Raw genomic sequence first — 20,763 nt, forward strand, 5'->3', positions numbered from 1 at the left:
CATTGCGTGGGGCCTTTTCTCACAAGAGGAAAAACAACTTTATCTGATACTCTATGGATAATGTTTAAAAATATTTGCAAAGACCACCTACAAAGCAAGAACAGAACCCCAGGATCTCCACTTTTCTGAAACTACACAATCATTATCACAATTTTATCTGTGTGTGTATGCATGTGGGTGTATTAATGTGCAAGTAGATGATTCTGTTTTTCATCAACAGCTTCATTCCATGAACAGAAGAAGGACAGGGCATGATTGATAAACCACAGCTTATGTGCTGATGGGTTGAAAATTATCTCCAGCCCAGACCTCTCTTCTGGGCTCCAGCATATACAATTGTCCTAGTTATTTCTTTTTGCATGTCCATGGGCATCTCAAAAGCAATACATCCCCAAACGAATGCTCTATCCTTTCCCCCAAAACTTGAAACTCCTCCAACAACCCAAATTTTTGACAGGAGCACCCAGGTACCAAATCCAAAGACTCAGAAGTCCCTTTATCTGTCCTCTCTCTGATTTTCTCTCCACAGCCTACAGGTAACCAGGTCTTTGGTTCAACCTCCTCATTTTTTCTCAGATCTGGTTCTTCCTCCCAACCGTCAGACCCATTTTCTTAGATCAGGTTCTAACAGTTTCTCATAGGAGTTACTGCAACGACTTCTTGGAAGCCTTTTGGCCTCTGGTCCCTTGTCCCTGAACAGATTCATTCATTTCTTCATTGTTTCAAAATTTTTATTCTGGACACAATTGCATGCCAGACACTTGGCTAGGTGCTGCTCATTCAGTGGAGAGCAAGAAAAGTGTGGCCACTCTTCTGAGGGATTTCTAGAATAAACAATTACAGAAGTAAACATTTACCATTGAGTATGACAAGTGAGAGGTCCACTGTGCCGTAGTAGCCCACTGGGAGAGTGTAGGTCCCAGTCATGAATATCTTAGGTGGCTGCCTGGAGAGAGTCACTCATTAGACTCCAAGTTTCACGAAGAAATATTCCAGTTATACCTTTATTACTTCTGAATGGGCAAATGGACACTCAGTAAATATATGTGGAATGAATCATATTTAAACTCAGATCTGAAGGATGTGTGGGAGTGAGCCAAACTGGAGAGGGGAGTGGAGGTCTAGACTTAAACCTCATAGAATAGGGGAGAAATGGAAGAAAGTGCTCTCTGGCTGGAACGTTGCTTTTTGGAGGCGTACAGAGAGGGGCAGCAAGGAGAGATAACACCAGAGACGTAGTTTAGGGCAGATTACGTAGGTAGGGCTATGTCAACACTAACTGCTGTGTTCATCTGAGAACGCAAATCAGATTGGGTCCCTTCCCTTCTTTAAAGTCTTTAAAATTACTCTGTAGCCGGCGGGGAAGATCACAGATGGCATAGGAGGCCCTCATCAGGGGCATCTATCTAACCTTCTCAGCTCTCTTTCTGGCCACTCTGTCAAGGGAGCCTGGACTCCTGAGACATAAAGGATCCGTCCTTCCTCACAGGGTGCTGGTTTCTTGCTGCTGACCCTCTGTTTTGTCTCCTAGGAGCCCTGTGCTGTTCCGTCAGAGCTTTTCTTTAAACAGGACAGCTTCTGTCAAGCTTTTTTTTTTTAAATTAAACTTTTATTATAAAAATTTTCAAACATTTAAAAAGGTTGAAAGAATAGGGAATTATCTGTATAGCCACCACCCAGATTCAATACTTGTTAACATTTTGCCCTCTTAGTCTTATCTGCCTTTTTCCGTTGAATCATACGAAATTCATTTGAAGGCATCATACCCTATATACATAAACATATGTCTTATATAACCACAATACCATTATCATAACTAAAAAAATCTAGCAATTCTTTATAAAAGCATCTAATATCCCGTCCTTATTTAAATTTCTTTAATATGTCTTTTGGAGCCAGTTTCTCCCCACCAAAGTTCATTCACTGTTTTGGGTTGTAATGTTTCCTTAGTTCCCTTTAGTTTAGAACAGGCTTCCAGCTTTCTGTTGATGTTGTTATTGTTTTGACATTGACTTTTTAAAAAGCCCAAGCCTCTTCTAGAATGTCCCACATTCTGAATTTGTCTCATGGCAAATGTCTCTGTCTCTGATTCCTCATGGCAACTTTTAGTTTATTCCTCTACTCTAAACTAGAAGTTAAGTCTAAATGATTGGTTAGGACCCTTTGATGGCTTATATTAGATTCAGGTTAAAAATTGTGGGCTTGACACTGTGCACTTTATACAGTACTTCACATCAGGAGGCACTTGTCAGGATACCCCACTGATGGTGAAGATAAAGTAGTGCCCCCAGGGCTCTTTCTTTTTCTCTTTGCAACTAGCAAATAATCTTGGGGTGATACTTGACCACACACATATTGTTTCCCAATAACTTTTTCCTAAGGGTTTTAAGATCATTAATGCTCTTTTTCTGGGTCTATTATTTCTCTAAGGATTACAGATGGTGAGTCTTCTACCATTTTCCTGCATTAGTTAGAAGGCAGTTTGGCAAATTTGTTGCCCATTTTCTTGCCTTTCCCTGCAGCCCGGACTCCCCTCGGGGTTCTATGGCAGCTTCACATTTCCCCTGTTGTAACAGTCTTAGAATGCAGGTAGGTACAAACTTCTATGTATAAAACAAATAAGCTACAAAGATATGTTGTACAGCACAGGTAATATAGCCAATATTTTATACTTTAAACAGAGTATAACCTATAAAAAATTTTAATCACTGTTGTACACTTGAAACTAATATTGTAAATCAACTATACCTCAACAACAACAAAAAATGTACATTCAAAAAATAAAGTAAGCTGATGGACTAAGTGTCCAATGGAGAAATCTCGTTGTAAAGATAACTAAATCAACCCCATCTCCGAGGAAGCAAACTGCACCTGCAAAAAAAAAAAAAAAAAAGAACGCAGGTAGTTGGCGCTAAATCATGAAAGGCTGTGTCTGAGGTATTTGCACCATCGTCGAGCGGGCTGGAAGAACCTGAGAGACGTTATGCAGCTATAAGGTCCAGAATGGTTCTCACACTAGAGTGTGTATAGGACTCAGTTTTGGGCAGTTGGTTAAAACCCAGATTCCTGAGCCCCACTCCCCAAATTCTAATTTTGTAGTTCAAGTGTAGTGCTGAGACGGAACTGGGACTGGCTGGGAAACCTTGCATTTCTAAGAAGCTCCCGGATGTTGCCATTGGTCCGCAGACCAAATTTTGCGGAGAGCAGACCGAGAGAACCGAGAACCGACTGTTTGGTGGGTACTGTGGAGACAGAGATAAGCAGACACCGGACGGGTAAAAAGAAACAAAAACAAAGGAAAGGGTGTGGAGCAGAGGTACATGGAGTATAAAACTATCAAGATGAAAAGGAGATTCCTGATTACCGACTTTAACTAAGAAGACTGTCTTATTAAGAAGGATCACCATGCATGTTCTCAGGTAGTTTTGTAAGTAGCAATAGATTGACCCCATAGCAACCACGAAGGGATTCGAACCCTCAATCTTCTGATCCGAAGTCAGACGCCTTATCCATTAGGCCACGTGGTCCTACACTGATAACGGTACTCTGTTTAGATAATTTGTTCAAAGAAAATAATCTCAACTATAATTGTAACACTGAAATTACTATTGCAAACGAAAGCATTTCCAACACCTCAAACATCTTACAGTCTAGCTGGGGAAACAAATTGAACCTAACGGTCAAAAGTACTGCAAAGTTACAACCGACGTAACTACCAAGAAGTTATAACTAATAATAACAAATAATAGAGTGCTTTACCTTTTGATGGAAATCAGGGAGAAAGGCCACAGCAGGGAAGGAACGCTTGAGCTGAGAGCTGAAGGAGAGGAAAAGATAGAGCCGGATTGCTTTATATACTCAGGGAACCACCGCTGCCCTTGCGCTGCTTTCAGGTAAAGATTGAGGGTGAAAGGCAAGACTTCACTTTTGTGCACTCCAGAAATCCCACTCAAAACAACTCTAAAACATAAATTCAAATTGGACCAAAAGTTCGGGAGAGGAGATAATAGCAACAAAATTATGTAATCTGGAAAGCCGATTGAAGTGTGATAGTTGACTTGTCAGACCCGGGAAAGCTGAATCCTAAAGAGGTCGTGTAGGAAAAGCGAAGAGGCTATGAGATTTACACCACAGAACCTCCATCCTCACGCTCCATGCCAGGCTCAGGAATTGTCAGCAGTAGCTTCACCTGGGAACTGCCTGTTAGGAGCTGAATTGTGTCCTCGTGTCTCCGCCCTACCCCAAATATGTCGAAGTTCTAACTCCCAGTACCTCAGAGTGTGACTTTGTTTGGAGATAGGGCTTTTAAAAAGGTAATTAAAGTAAAATGAGGTCATATGGGTGGACCCTGATACAATGACTGGTGTCCTTATCAAAACAAGAACAGGACACAGACACACAGAGGAAAGACCACGTGAAGACGCAGGGAGAAGGCCGCCATCTACAAACCTGTTGACAGGGTTGTTCTCGGACTTCCAGCCTCCAGAACTGTGAGAAAATAAACTTGTGGCTTAAGCCACTCAATCTGGGGTCCCTTGCTATGGCAGCAAACTAATACCACATTGCCCCTCCACCATCCTGGAAGAAGACTGAAAGTTAATCTTTTTTTTTTTTTTTTTTGAGTGAGCAAAGTTTTGGGTGACTAGGCTGGGGCAGTATTCTCAGACTTTCCCCTGCATCACAATCAGGGAGGACTTGTTAAAACACAGAGTGCTGGGGCCTGCCTCCAGAGTCTCTGATTCTGTAGGCCTGGGGTTTGGCCGAGGACTTGTATTGCTAACAAGTTCCCAGCTTATGCACTTTTTAAGAATCACTGGCTGGAGGAAGGTCTTCTAGCACAGGGCTGGTAGAAAATGGGAAGAACTCAGTAAATATTAGCGATTTGCTTCGAGTTGTTGTGAACTGAATGGCACATGTACACTGTAAAGACCCGAAGGCCCACGGAATCCCACTGAGAAGTGAGGGTTTCGGGAAGACATGCCATCTACGCTAGGCTTTTGAGGATAAAGCAGTTTTTCACCAGGTTGAGAATAAAGTCAGGCGAGCGCTGAGAAAGGAGGGGAGGGGGAGTGGGAGGCGAGGCCTGACACCGCAGGGTAGTGCAAGGCTGGTAGTCTTTTTCAGAAGAGGAGAAGTCTAGTGAATTTATAGGAAAAGTGGTAGTTTGAACATCGTGGCAATACTTATTCCTGTTTCATTGAGGATCTAAACTCAGTACGTACACAGTTTTTCTCAAAACAGGAAAATTCCGACAAGTGGAAAGATCGAACGCGAGAAACCACTGAGTTTCCCCTACATGGAGCACTTGGGCTTTTTGGATTAATATTTAATCTGGTTAATCCCTTATCTTTTCCCACCAAGCATTAGCGAAGCTATGAATAGTGGCGAGAAAAATGATCAGATCTACTAATAAAAAGGAATAAATCTTTAGAACCTGGGGGCGAGGAGAAAGCATTATTTAAATTCTAACTTAGAAGAAAGGTGCTATTTCTTCGTGACCTCGTGGCGCAACGGTAGCGCATCTGACGCCAGATCAGAAGGTTGCGTGTTCAAATCACGTCGGGGTCAGAATCTTGGGTCGTCTTTTGGGTAGGGGAAGAAATGAAGAGCAAGGCTTCTTTCCCGAACCTCTTCGGGATGTGTAGTCGGCCTTGAGACCAGTTAAGGCTTCCAAGCCCAAGATGACATAAAGAAAACAGATTATCTGCTCTGACAGAGTTTCAGTGGCATATGTTTGCCCTTAACTTGCCGTTGGAATTCTAGAACGAGGACGAATTCCCCTAATGGGCAACTATCTTTAACCGAGAGATTTAATTTAAACATTCTCCTTTTTGGCACCAGAGAATGCATAGTCTTCTGGTTTCCCTATCTTCTATGAACGTTTCTTTCCACGTCTTTAACTGCTGAGGACCACTAAGGCCCTAAAATGTTGGCGTTTTCCCAGGCTCACCCTCTGTGCTCTTTTGCCTCCTGACTGTTCCTTTGCCTATCTGCCTACAACAAGTCGTGCGTTTTTCTCAGATTCATTGCCCATCACTACACCGCTGAGCCTGGAACCTGGAACCATCCTGGACACTTCTTCTTCTTCTTCTCCTCCTCCTCCTCCCTCTCCCTCCCCCTCACTCCACCCCCCGCCCCTCCTTTTCCCAATCCGAGCAGGGAGCTCGGGAGTTTTGCCTCCTAAAGTGTTATATCCCATGTATCCTCTTCTCTTCGTTACCACAGTGGCCTCCTTCCTTCCATCATATGTCTTGACCAGGTATTGACATGAACCTCTTAAGTCCTCTTCCCAGACCTCCTCTTTCTCAGTTAGATCAGTGTCCTTATTATGCTTTTTTTTTTAAAAAAAATGCACATCTTATCCTGACATTCCCCAGCTTAAGACAAAATAATAAGCAACCGTTCCGATTAACCCTGTCACAGAGGTCTTCTTTCAGTTCCTCAAATGGTGTTGCTCCATCCCAGGGCAGGGCCTTACTTTCTTTTCCTCTGATAGTGTTAAAGAGAAATTGCACTGAACACTTGTTAAAAAGGATCTGACATATTTTTATTCAGGCTAGGATAGTAAGAGACTCCAGTACACAACTGAACTCAACTCTGAATAATAGCAAGGACAGCTGGGGATTTATAGCAGGTGGGCAGGGTGAGGGGGGTCAGAGGATGGAAAATTACAAACAGGGGCTTGATTTGTTATCAAGGGTAGAGGGATTCTCAATAAACTGGCTTAGCAGGATTCTTGCTAAAATTGGACTCAGTAGGCCAAGGTTAAAGCCTAGCAGAGAGGAGGGCTCAGAGGAGCCTGAGTAAAGTTTGGTCAAAGAGGCAGTCCTTGTCAATGGTATGTCATAAGGCCTCCTTCTTATTACTAAGCTGGCCTCCAGAGAGCCTCAGGACCAGGATCAAGGCGATCTGAATTGTGGCTATGAGTATTCCAGTCTTGAAAAGTTATAAACTCCCTTCTGTATTAATAAATTGTATTCTGATTTGTAACATCAGGATCCTGTGAGTCCTACTAGTGAGAATCAGTTTCTAGGGCCTAATTCCCTTCAGGTGATAATTTCACTGAGTTTGCTCTACCAGTAAATCTGAGGTCCAAACCTTATAACAGGTGGTCACGACAAGGTAGTAATGAGGTCTGGATGACTGATTTTCATAAATGACATTTTTACTCTATCTCACACATGGATTTCCCAATTTTAGATTTTCTATATGCTCTTCTCTTTTCACTAGATTTATCTTGAGCCAAGCATTTGAGTCTCATTCTCCACCTCCATCCCCAGCATATCATCTAGTTAGAGTATCTGACATACTTATATATTATAACCGTATTTATTGACTCCAATATTTATTTGATAAGGGCATGTTATATTCTCATCTGTTTCAGTGTAGAAGCCAACATATCATTTCCATAAAATGTCAAACCAAACCTTCATTAAAAAATTCAGAATACTAGGAAGTAGGTTTTAACACCCAGTAGAAGGGGACTCTTGCTTAGAAACATAAAAATTACACCTAACTTTGTTTATTCCAAGAACTTTATTGTTTATTCCAGGAATCTCTTGAAAGATCCATCAACTTCTTAATAGAAGGCATCAAATGACAGTTTACCAGACTACCTGCAGTACTCTTTCAGCCCTTGCTTTGGTTTCAAAACATGTTCACTCCTTCAAGACATGGAGACTAATTTTCCTCCCTTGTGTGTGGACTGGACTTGGTGACTTGCTTTGAGTGAATAGAATAATGTGGAAGTTGGCATTGTCATACTAAGTGCTAAGAGGTTGCAGCTTCCTCAAGTTTCTGTCTTGGACCACTTGATCTGATGGAAACCAGCTGCCCTGTCAGGAGGATACCCCCATGGAGAGGCCCATGTGGTGAAAAACTGAAATTTAAATTCAATAGCCAAGTGACTGAGTTTAGAAGAGAATTCTCCAGAATGGTTGGCAGCGGCAGGAAGCACAGGCAGGTTGGGGAGGGGCAACAGTGTGAAAAAGGAGTTGGTGTGAAGATGAGTAAATGAAGCTGATATCTCTGGTGATCTTTAAAAAGAACTAGAAAAGCATTATAAGCTTTCTCTGCTTCACAATTTCTATCACTTCTGGAAGTTCTATGAAGAACTTGATCCTGAAAAACCAGCTGATTCACTGTCCACAAGCCTTGTATTCAATTACTGGGTCCTTATGATGTCCTTGCTAAAAAACATAAAATGAAGAAAAAATCAGCAAGGTTGAATTTTAACCTTAAGTGGAAATAGTACTATAATACTCCTGAGTACCACACCATTTATTGGAGATAATAAAACTCAGTTCCACATGAGGTAATTCAAGAATTGTGATGAACCTCCTGTATATGTGGGCACAAATGAAGCAAAGGAAAATTATATAATTGTTCAAAATGAAGATAAAATGTTTGTTGCAGTCAATTATTTTTGATGAAAAGGCTTAAAGAAGTAACAGATAAAAAGAAAACTAGTGTCTTGAAAAACACAGATGAAAAGCTCACAGAAGTAGACAGAGAGATAAGAAAACAGGGAGATAAGAAAGTTGTGACAAAGACCATTCCTGGTGCTGGCTTGATTGACCCAGTAAATAAAAATGATGTTGGGTACAGAGAGCTCCCTGAAACAGACACCGACCTCAAGGGAATTTGCAAGACAACTGTTGAGGCAACAAGTGATGAAGAGAGACTAAAAGTTTTTGCCCCCATTCAGGAAATGATGACTTCTGTGCATTTTGCTAATGATGAATGTGATTATGGCATGGGGCTTGAGTTGGGACTGGACCTCTTTTGCTAGAGTTCACACTATTTTCATAAAGTTGCTGGCCAGCTTTTACCTCCTGTATGTAATCTGTTGAAGAGGAATCTCTTCCCAGCAATCATTGAAGACCATCTGGCAAATAGGGACAATATAATTATAACTATATGAAGACCAGTAAAAAAAAAAGAACACGATAGGCAGGGCATTGGTGGTTCAGTGGTAGAATTCTCGCCTGCCACGCGGGAGGCCCGGGTTCGATTCCCGGCCAATGCAGCTCTCCTTTTCCCCCGGCTGCGGAGTAGAATATTTTCCCTGAAAAACAACAAACAAAAAACTTTTTAAGGTAATTACGCTTCTGGTATCCGGGTGTGGCTGAGAGAAGCCAAAGTTAATCCTCCTTTTACAATTTCACCTTTATAAATTGTACCCGTCAGTGTGCATTTGGTTTTCCAATAACCTGGAAAGTCATCTTGTTCGAGCTCAAGGAAACTCCTACCTCAATTGATAGAAGTCTTTCGAAGGTGAATTCTAAGTCAGTAGTATTTGGAGGTGGAGTGTAGCCACGTGTGGACATAAATATAGTACTCCTACTCTTAACAGCCATAGAAAGATATTCACAACCTCTTATAGCCAAGAAAGTGCCAAATTTTATCCCCTTGAAATATGAGTTGAAAAAACAGAATTTACGTGTTAGCAGAGTGGCGCAGCGGAAGCGTGCTGGGCCCATAACCCAGAGGTCGATGGATCGAAACCATCCTCTGCTAGCGTTAGCGTTTTTCTTGATTGAAACTTGATTTTAGAAAGAAAGGGATTGTATAAAGATTACAAACAAAGGGATTGTATAAAGTTTACAAGAGACCATCAGAACGAGCTTGTGGGACAGTTCGGGATGTGTAGGAATATCCAAAGTGGTTTGCTAAAAATACATATTTCCCGTTTTTAACAGAGGTAAATCTTATTCATTATGTCTGGTAACTTGATCTCTCAGCTTTGGAGACCACTACACCTCTTAGGGATTGGAATGTGACCTTGGTAAGGTGTTTGGTATCTTGTAAATCAGACAAGTGTTACAATTTGTAATTACGTCTGTAACCAACATCTCAATCTGCAAATTGCTGAGCTTTTTACCATGATGACAGGCATTCCAGAACTGTTGTCTAAATTAAAAGACGTTTGTAAGAGGAAAGATATTATTCCTCATGGGAATATATCTAGACCACGTAGTCAGTTATGTAGTCGTGGCCGAGTGGTTAAGGCGATGGACTTGAAATCCATTGGGGTCTCCCCGCGCAGGTTCGAATCCTGCCGGCTACGGAGTTTTGTTTTCCCTCCCGGTAAAAATAGCTCCTGTACCAGCTATAGCAACGGTAAAACACACGGAATATACTGTTTTACTGGTTATTATTATCTTTCTCCATAAAATCGGAAGCAGGTATTTCTAGTCCTTTAGTATAACTGTATGTAGAGAAAATCTTTGAAAATTACTTTGGTAAACGCTAGGGATTTCTGAGACCATCATAAATATGCTGAAAAAATGCTCAGGCTTTAGTTCATTTTCAATTGCTGTCTCCCTATCTGAAATTCAGCTCAGGTCTGACTTCCGAACCTCGCCTGCCTCTATTTTTTCGATGTTCTTCCAAGAATTTGGGTATAGTGCACCACTATTCCACTCGTGAGTATTTTGATGTTTGGGAATCAGTATCTCAAACAGAAATTTCCAATATTTCCTCCTTCTGGAGCCCTCTTATCATTCCACTTAGGAGGCCAGATTGTAGGGAGGAAGTACCAGTTAAATAATTTTCAAAACTGTTTTCTGATTTTGCCTTAATTTCAAAACAACAACAACAAAACTGTTTTGCTCGCTAAAACTCTAATACATACACATACAGTATATGCAACATAAATAAGAGTAAATATAACAAAAATTCACCTTGTATTCAACTTGCAGTCGATCCATTAGGAAATGCGGAGAAGCAAAAAGAAGGACGTAAAAATACTCAAAAAGGAAAAAGTTTTTTCTTATTCCCGAAATTACCAGCAATTTCCTATCTTATCTTGAACTTGTTTTTTCCTCTTGCGTTTTCTATATTCACACATGTCCTAAGGGATTTTTAAGTGTTGACACCATATGTAGACAAACGTTCATGGCCCAGGTTGGAAATTCAGTAAAGGCACAGTGTTGATTTTGCAAGGAATGCCGGTACTCAAACCCTCCGGGGGCCCTGAGAAAAAATTCCAAGCAAAGTGAGCTCTGCTAGGCTTTTCGCATGCGTAGCACTGATGGCGAGGCCTTCGCTCATCTAAGACAAACCTTTCCAATGAAGCGCATACGACGGGCAGCAGACACATTTGTAAAAGCGTGGAGAAAGTAATATGGCAGAGGCCCCATGGTGTAATGGTTAGCACTCTGGACTTTGAATCCAGCGATCCGAGTTCAAATCTCGGTGGGACCTGTCTGTCTTTTAGTGTCTTCCCTCCTCGTCTCTTAAATCACCGTGGTACCTCGAGGAGGCTAAAGACACCTAAACACTGCGCAAGATACCCCATCCCCGTCAGCAAGGAGACACTGTCCTGCAGAACATCTTTCCTTACCCTTTCCTCTGGGATTCCACAACTGTCCTCTCTTGCTCCTCCTCCTTCTTTAGGCCACAGAATCTCCTCCGATCCTCGTAATTTAGATTACCCCCTGGGTGACTATTCACGTTTTCCACCCCTGACCTCAGTCCTGGGTTCAAGTTCCATCAGTTTCTGACACGAACTGGGTCCTGAGAAGTTCGTAGTGCCTGTGAACCCTGATCGTCGCGTTTCACTTGGAGCTTCTGCTGATTGGCATACAGCAGATTCTCTATGAATATTTTTTAAATGAAAACGATAGTCCATAAAACCCTGAATAGAATGACAGACTCTTCGATGAATATTCATAAATCTCTCAGCAAATGGTGGCCCCATGGTGTAATGGTTAGCACTCTGGACTTTGAATCCAGCGATCCGAGTTCAAATCTCGGTGGGACCTACTTTTGTTTTGGTGGCCAGCCAATTTCCTCCGTGTTTCCCTCAAATCGATAATGTACACTGGTTTCTGGGCATAACCTTCCCACTCAGGCTTCCTTCTCCCGAGGAGCATCCTTACTTACTCTCTTCTCGGACTCCTGTAAAGTACACTCTTCGGGCCCCTTGGAACACCATTCACTCTCTCGACAACTACTCTTCCCTGGGTTCCCGAAGACAGTCAGATCCTAAGTAATTTGCATGCTCGGGGTCTTAACACTTCATGTCTCAGAGGCCCCTCTCGCAAATCTTCTCTTCTCTGAAGCCTCCTCAAAACGTATCAGCCTAATGTAAGAATATATATCTATATAAATTATATATATAATTTATATATAATATGTATGTTATATATAATAATATATAACATATATAATATATATATTATATATAGCAATATATATAATATATATAATTTATATGTTATATATTATTTATATATATTATATATATATATATATATATATATATATATATATATATATATATATAAATTGCAGTAGCAAGTAGAAAGTTCCTCATGTAAGGATCCCATGGTTAGCACTCTGGACTCTGAATCCAGCAGTTTAAGTCCAAATCTCTTTGGGACCTAAGCAACATCTTAGCAATTTTCCCCCTATGGTTCTCCTAAATCGTTAGCCAGATGTACATATCTGGCTGTAGGCGCTGCTAGTTACTTCCAAGTCAACAACCAAAGCACCATGGAACCACTGGCCAAGAGAAGACTGTCTCTGATTACCTTCCTCCGGAATTCTAGCCCTACTTCCCCTTACACCTGATGGCCCTTTTTGCCTTTTGCCCAGAGTTCCTCAGATTCTGCTAAATTAGAATCCTGGTTCCAATGATTAGGTGTTCATGTTTTACAGTCCCTCTTACTCACTCAGGTCCTTCCTTTCCTGGAGCCTACTTACAGTGCTCCATCGGCTTCCAAACACTAACACTGTCCTGAGGAAGTTCCTACTACACAGCAGTACCCTTGTTGAGTACATCTTAGAGCTGTACCCATGAGAGGCTCTGTTCAAACTCCACAAGCTTATGTGTTGCCTACTTTATTTTGAAGATAAACTGACCTGTTAGGAGTACACATCAGTCTTTCGGTAGAGACCTAACTTCAAGGGCCTCATGATGTAATGGTTAGCGCCTGGACTTCAAATCTCAGTGGACTTGTCTCAGTTTTGGTGACCTTGCCCTTACATTTTCCCTAACCAGGAGTACACTCTGATGTATAGACACTCCCTTAGACTTGCATTTCTTCTCTCCCATCAACATCCAACTCCTTGCTCTTTCCTCTGGCTACTGAAAATTTCCCTCTCCCCATCACCCTCACCACCCGCCCCCCTAAAATCTCTCCTCTTGATGTTTTTTGCTTTGCCTGGTGCTGGCCTAAAGTCAATCAGATCCCTATAAGTCAATTATGTGCTTGGGTGATAAAGAGTTCATATGTCACAGGCCCCACCTGTGACTTTTCTCTCCTCTGGTACTCAGGCAAATGCTCTGTAGGCTGCAGAACTCTGAACACAGACCTTAAAATATCCAAACCATAGAGTGAGACTCTAGCTATCGTAGTCATCTGAGAGCCTCCACTGTGTCCTTAGAGGAGGCTCTCTCTTAATATTCCTTAGATTGAATCTATTCTGAAACATTTTAAAGATCAACAGACCAGATGCATTAGTATACAAGTCTTAACCTTGAAGGTTTGTTATACCAAGGTCCCATGGTGTGATGGCTAACCCTTTGGTCTCTGAATACAGCAGTCCCAGCTGTCAGTGGGACTCTAAATTCTTTCTGTTGACTCTCTCCACAGTTTGAACATGTATCCTTCAGTGCTCTGTGACAGCGAAACAAGAGCCCCCATGAATGCCTCTGGTTTCTAAAAATTGTTCCAGAAAAAAGCCCTGCAAGCTTCCTTCCACCTATTAAACCCCAGTCATGTCAGTGCCTTAGAACATCTGTCTTAGCTTCCTATTGCTGCTGTAGCAAACTACCACAAATTTAGTGACTTAAAACAACACAAATTTACTCTCTTACAGTTCTGAAGTTCAAAAGATTACAATCAAGTTGTCAGCATGGCTGTGTTCCCTCTGGAGACTTCAGGGAAGAATGTTTCCTTGCTTTTTTTCACCTAGTGACCTCTTCCTTGTATCGCTTCTTGCTTCTGCAGTCACGTTTCCTACTAATGAATCTGATCCTCCTTTAGGTTCACTTAGATAATCCAGGATAATCTTCCATCTCGAAATCCTCAATTTAATCATATCTGCAAAATCACTTTTACCATGTAAGGCAACATATTTTTAGATTCCACATATAAGTGACATCATATAGTATTTGTCTTTCTCTGTATGACTTACCTCTTTTAGCATAATGCCCTCAAGGTCCATGTTGTTGTGAATGGCAGGGGTTTCCTTCTTTCTCATGGCTGAATAATATTCCTTTGTATATATATACAACCACATTTTCTTTATCAATTCATCTGTTGACAGACACAATTTCTTTCCATATCTTGGTTATTGTGAAAAATGCTGCAATAAACATGGGAGTGCAGATATCTTTTTAGTTCCTGTTTTCATTTCTTTTGGATAAATACCTAGAACTGGGCTTGCTGGATCATACAGTATATCTATTTTTAATTTTTTGAGGATCCTTCATGCTATTTTCCTCAGTGGCTGGACCTCAGTCCCTTCTTTATTTTTTCTTCCTTTATCAAAGCAAGAGGGCCATTTATAGGGAGAAAAGACATTATCTTCATTAATAATAATAATAATAATAAAGCAAAATAATAATATAATTTGGCAAATAGAACGCTGCTGAGTAAAGAAAGATAATTTTATCGAAGACCACCCACGCGGGTGACGAGGTGGCCGAGTGGTTAAGGCGATGGACTGCTAATCCATTGTGCTCTGCACGCGTGGGTTCGAATCCCATCCTCGTCGTTCGATTCTCCCGCTGTACTGCGGCAGGGTGGTTTTAGTACCTTGTAAAGGAGGTATTTCGCTATGCTGTGTTAGAGACAAATTGAGGTAACAAGTAAATTTCACTGTCAGTAACGTTACTTTTAGCCCCTTCTATAGAGAGATTAGGATTTGAGTCACGTCACGTGGATGAGAGAGTTAAGAATCAAACTCTGCTGCCTCCGCTCAGACACAGGTATGCTCACGTATTCCCCAGCTTCTCCACCGTTGTCAAAAACTGATTTCTGGCCCTCTGACTTCCGTTACGCTTGTTGACCCCCTCCCCACCCAGCCCATCTTCCTGACTGCGTTCCTAACACTGGTAGCAAATTACAAGCAACTGGAGAGTTTTCTCAAGATGTCCACCTTTCCTCCACCCCTCGGCACAGTTGAATCAGTATCTCCGAGGGTGACGTCCAGGCGTGGCTGCAGGGGCCACAGGTGATTCTGATGGGTTTCTTGGGCTGAGAACCACTGGCCATTCGCCTCTCTTCACTCCCTGCTCCCACCCGCTCCCCAGCTTTGGTTCCCTGTCTCGGCAGTTTTTGTTGATTTTTTTTTTTTTTTTTTTTTGCCTCTTAAATTCTAGACACGTTTCCAGGTCCAAGGCGCTCCCTCTTTACACCTTATCACTCCCTATCCTCCCAAACTCTTCATCAGACTCTAGTTTTATCTGACCACTGGTCCCTGTGTTCAGGAGCAGAAGCTCTTCACATGCTCTGCTTTTGCTCAAGTAGTCCCTTCTGCCTGGAGGGTCTCTGCTCCCTTGCTGCAAAATCCTCTTGCAAGACCTACATCAAATGTACCTTTTCCGTGAATCCTCAGTTGAAAGCATCACTCTCCTCTTTGTATTCTACATGAATGAATTTAATCAAAGATCTTTTCCAGGTGTTCCAGCCCCTATTAGTTTCTCCCTTCTTTGATCATCTTCTGCCACTTATATCTTAATATCAGCACATAATACCATAAAATCTCACCAGTTCCCTCTTTTCACCTTATAGTAAACTATAGCAAAGGGCTGAGTGTTCGGTGTAGAATAACAAAATTTGAAGGGAACGTAAAGATGATCTCTCTGAAAATTCCCACCCCGCCTCATCACCTGTCTCTATTTTACAGATGAGAAAACTGAGGTAGAGACCAGACAAATTAATTGTTAAAAAAAAATCATATAACCAACGTTTCCTTACTAAGGTTCATGGGAACCAAGTTCTCTAAGATCAAGTGGTTAAGGTGATAAGATCTTTCTAACATGTTCAAATCCAGTGACTGGGATTGTGACTTTTCATACCTGGAAAATCCTTCTGAAGTACACTTGTCACAGATCAGCAGAGCTCCAAAGGCTCCTGAGGACTGAGACCTACGAAGCACAAATTTTGAAGTAAAATCTGTTTTTGAATTTTACCTAACAATATATGGCTTATGTAGTACCTGTGATTCAAAGACAGTTCACAAATTTTAACCCATTTTATCTTGAAAATAAAAACTCAGGAAATGCTGATCCAGATTGGAGGCCAAAGTGGGGCCTTGAGGAATTGGGTGATATGCTTTTTATAATTTTGAATTTTCTCCAAAAAAGAATCAGAGATATTGGATGCCTGAGCAGTCTTATCCCTCTTGTCCCTTCAACCCCATGTTACCTTGTTTGAGAATAAGGTTGTAGGGGTACCACCCTCTTATATCCTTTTCCTTCCAACTTTGCACACTGTAAACATTCAACAGATTAGTTGTAAAATAAACACAGGCATATTGTATATGTGTGTATGTGTATATGTGCGTGTGCATGATGGTGACATGGTAGGGACTGAAACTTTGTCAAGGCAGAATATACCTTAGGGTACTTGTCACTCCTTTTAATACACATTAAAGGATAATTTTAAATGTGCTAATCTCTTGTATTGTTTCCAAAATAGGGAGGTAGATCTGGAGCAATTTTGCTTCTGCCCCTCACCTCTTTTAAACCCAAAGGGTATGTTTTTTCCTTAACTACCAAAGAGAGAAGGAAAGAGGAATACGTTAAGTAGAAAAGAGTTAAGCCTCCGTGTGATCTGAACAAACGTTTGAATCTGAAAACACCCTATGTTTCACCAAGAAGTCATCAATTGGAAATGAGATTTTCTTCATCCTAAAGTATTAATCAATTCAGTTATTTAAGCATGGGAAAATGTTTTTGTATATTTTGCCCAGCTATGTTCTCTGCCTTCCTGTTTGTATACACACACTCCGCAAACAGTCCGGCTCTTTCAATGACCATGGTATTCTGTTCTGTAATTTAGGTTTGAATATAAGCTGTTCTCATCCTTTTGACGGCAGCAAAACCAAAGGAAAACAAGAAAGTTAAGATGGAAAAGATAGGGGAAGAGTGGAAACCAGTGACAGATTCCAGCAGCCGGAACTCAGACTAGAAGAGAACTGTGAAGAGGTTGTGGCCTTGGGCGAAGCCATGGGGAAGGAGAAGCAGCAGGTTTCCCCCCGTGCTACCCACTGGGGGCTCAGTTCGAGAGAGCTCCGTTTACAGATCGGAATTCCCTTTTCAAGGACAAGCCGAGCCTGTGAAAATGAAACTCAGGGCTCAAATCCAAATCTGGGGAGAGTTTGAGAGCCCCAAATTATTGGAAGGCCTTATTTCGGTTTTGACTTCCAGCCACTCTTTACACTGGTTCTCCCAAGGCTTTTGAGAATAGCCTCTTTAATATAGGGCAGGAAGAAAAGGGTTCGAAAAACACATGATTTCCTACCGGCTACCCATGAGATGTAGCTATCGATTACTAGAAGAGGGCATAAAAGGCGACAATAACCACGAAGGGATTCGAACCCTCAATCTTCTGATCCGAAGTCAGACGCCTTATCCGTTAGGCCACGTGGTCACCGACTATAGGGCATTGCCGCGACACTTAGGAAGTAAGTTTTCTGCCCCGTTCTGAGTCGTGAAAGTTACGTAATGACAAAAAGGCAATGGCCCCCACGCCGCCGGCGCTCTCTGTCATTGGAAAAATAGAAACTCGAGATTACAGGGGTTATCTCGGGCCAAGGAGTAGGGCCTTGTGAAGGGTAAGAACTGACAATTATTTCGGTCTGGGGTACTCCATGGAGGGAAAAGTCATTGACTGTACAACTCCCGAGCAGAAAAAAACTGTAGTTTATGGCACCCAAAGGATGCCAAAATATTGCATATTGCCTGCATCGAGGGATATTTTTAAATAAGAGAACTCAGAGTTTCTTCCCTATTAATATTCAGTCACGCTTGCAATTTTCAAACTCTAGGTACTTGGGATGTCTGCCTGGACAGTTGTCAGTAAGAAGGCAGCATCTACACAACTGTCTTTCTTGTCATCCGGCATGGATATCTGCAGGCCCCCAGGCATAACAATCTCCCCTTTCCCATGGTTTTCTGGTATTTTCCCTGATTGTCATAATGTGACATCAAAGCACTTTTCACAGTATATTTCTATCTGTTTGAAAAGAGAATGCTTTTTTTTTTTTTTTTTTTGGCGTTTCTCAGGGTTTAGGGGAGTCCAGTGCCATTACTATTATTTGAGGCTTCCCTATATTAAGAAATAAGCACTACGGTATAATTACAAAAATTTTGACTGTGACAATTTTTACATTTAATAGATGAATCAACACAAAAACATGTTACAATAAAATCATTCTATGGTCAAAATATTTATAGAATTTATAATGTTTTGTAGAGGGCTTGGCCCAATGATGTGATATAAAGTTATATTTTGGATGGCTTCTTTTAAGCTTGTCAGTGAATCTCTGTGACCTCAGGCACCTCGTTTGAAGATAATGTCAACATTATCAGTCTACACATTAGGCATTTCCTTAATTTTCTTAAATTCTAGACCCTGGGAGCATTGGCCTTCCTGGCTTATTTGTGGTAGGTCTTGGCTTTTCTTGACTAGTAAATTAGCAGCTTTCTGGACTACAGAAATGGGCCCTTTCACAGTCTTTCTTCCCTGTCCACGGAATAATAAGTGGCAAATAGTAGGAGCTCAATAAAAATGTGCTGAATTTCTCATATACATATGTTTTTGAATTTTGAGATTATCTTTAAGGTGGAGATTATTTAACAAAAAGATCCTGAAAATACCTGAACATGGACTTGTTTTCTCTCTTTCTCTCTTCCTGGAAGCAGGAAGATGGTGGCTAAATCATCATGGGTAGTGTTGGTGGAAGTGGTAAGAAGCGGTTGAATTCTGGATATGTTTTGAAGGATTTGCTGATTGGATTGAGGGTGTGAGAGAAATAGAGAAGTCATACATAGCTCCACGATTTTTTGCTTTAACAACAGTTTCCATTTACTGAGATGGGGACCACCACAGGAGGAGAGGAAGGAGCATTTTGGGGGTGGTGTGTGTGGGGTTAGGATAAGTTCTGGTTGGACATGTTAAGTTTGAGTTGTGCACTTAACATCCAAGTTTGGAGTGGTCAAATTAGGATTTTATATGTATACATACATAACATTGTGAATATACATATTGAAGTGGATATATATATATATATATATATATATATATATATATATATATATCCAGTCCGTTGAAGACTCCATCTTTGAGAAGATTATAGGCAAGGAAATCCAGCCAAAATAATTTTTGACCATGACTGGTGTGTTGCTTTCCATGACTTTTCCCCTCAAGCAAGAAAGAGCATCCGTGCCATCCCTGAAGATGAAGGACAAGAAAGCCTTCTCTAGTATTTCCTTGTGTATATATTTTTGTGTGTGTCTGCACTTTTTCCTTTGCTGTAATAAATCTTAACCTTGGGTAAATGTTGATTCATGTGACTCCTTCCAGCGAATCACCAACTACTGGGTGGTCATAGGGCTACCGGGAAACAACCATCCTTCTCCCTTGTTTCCATTGCACTTAATGTACGATCTTTTAAAAGAAATATCTGTACCATACATACTTGTACTATACATACGTATTTACTTGTTTAAAATCATGTCTACACTGTAGGCTACTTAATGCCTTTTCTTAGCACCTAGCACAGTATCTAACACATAAATATATGAATAGGAATCCTTTCTGAGAGAGAGAAAACTATAAAACCCATAAAGAGAAAACTATAAAAGCCCACACATATATTTAAAAAATGAGCATAGAGAATAGTTCTGTTAGAGATTGTAAAGCAAGGTAGAGGGTAGAGACACATTTACCAGTAGCTGCCGAAGTGGTTTTCTCAGGTCAAAGTACAATCATGGCCACCCAAACTCTGCACTCTGTCCCAAACTACTACTTATTTACTCCAAAGATTAAAACTCTAGTAGTTTCGAAGAATCTGCGCCGGGATGGCCCAGCAGATTTCTAGTCTATCACCTTAACCACATGGCCACAATTACCTAAAAGTAGTGCTTTCCGTATTATGTTGTAGAAGGAAATGTAACTCAAGATCTTGGCTTCCACCCCTGCCCTCAGTTTAATTCAACATTTTCGCAGCTTCATAGGGCAACGAGAAGTGTCGTGATAAAATAGCACGGTTACTTTGGCAACCAGAAGAAATCACGTAAACGGTTTCACGTTTATTTTCAGGGAGTCATTTTAGCTCCAGAATTAAAAAAAAAAAAAAAAAAAAAAAAAAAGGTGGGGCGCCATTTTATTTTTTTTTCCTTACTGTGAAACAAAGTTACACAATTTTAACTACAGAAGAAAAGTAGCAGAGGATGGTTTCGATCCATCGACCTCTGGGTTATGGGCCCAGCACGCTTCCGCTGCGCCACTCTGCTCCTCATTAAAAGCCTTCTCCTAATACTCTTAACTCTATTCAGAGGCGACTTGGCCTCTAAATATAAAAGCTGTAAGAAGGCGTCTATTATTTCAATTCCTTGGCTACAAGTTGCAAAGTCTCTGGAATAATGTCGCTACCAGAATCAGAGGAAACGACGAGAAGTAGAAAAGTAAACATTAACAGAGTTAAGTTACTGGGCGCAGAGGTGAGGGGTGGTTAGGTAATTAAATGAGAATTACAGGTTTTAATAAACAGGGAAGGAAACGAAAACAAGAGGGAAAG

At 41.2% G+C, this 20,763-nt stretch overlaps 1 pseudogene across 1 annotated transcript; it reads left to right on the forward strand.

Moving 5' to 3' along the window:
• The first annotated feature begins 7,933 nt into the window (after positions 1-7,933).
• LOC309813170 (histone PARylation factor 1-like) lies at positions 7,934-8,923 on the forward strand (annotated as a pseudogene). Its single transcript has one exon. The product of its transcript is annotated as a histone PARylation factor 1-like (transcript).
• The last annotated feature ends 11,840 nt before the right edge of the window (positions 8,924-20,763 follow it).

This window comes from Mesoplodon mirus, assembly GCF_964341445.2.
Source record: "Mesoplodon mirus genome assembly, chromosome: 12".
Lineage (NCBI taxonomy): Eukaryota > Metazoa > Chordata > Mammalia > Artiodactyla > Ziphiidae > Mesoplodon > Mesoplodon mirus.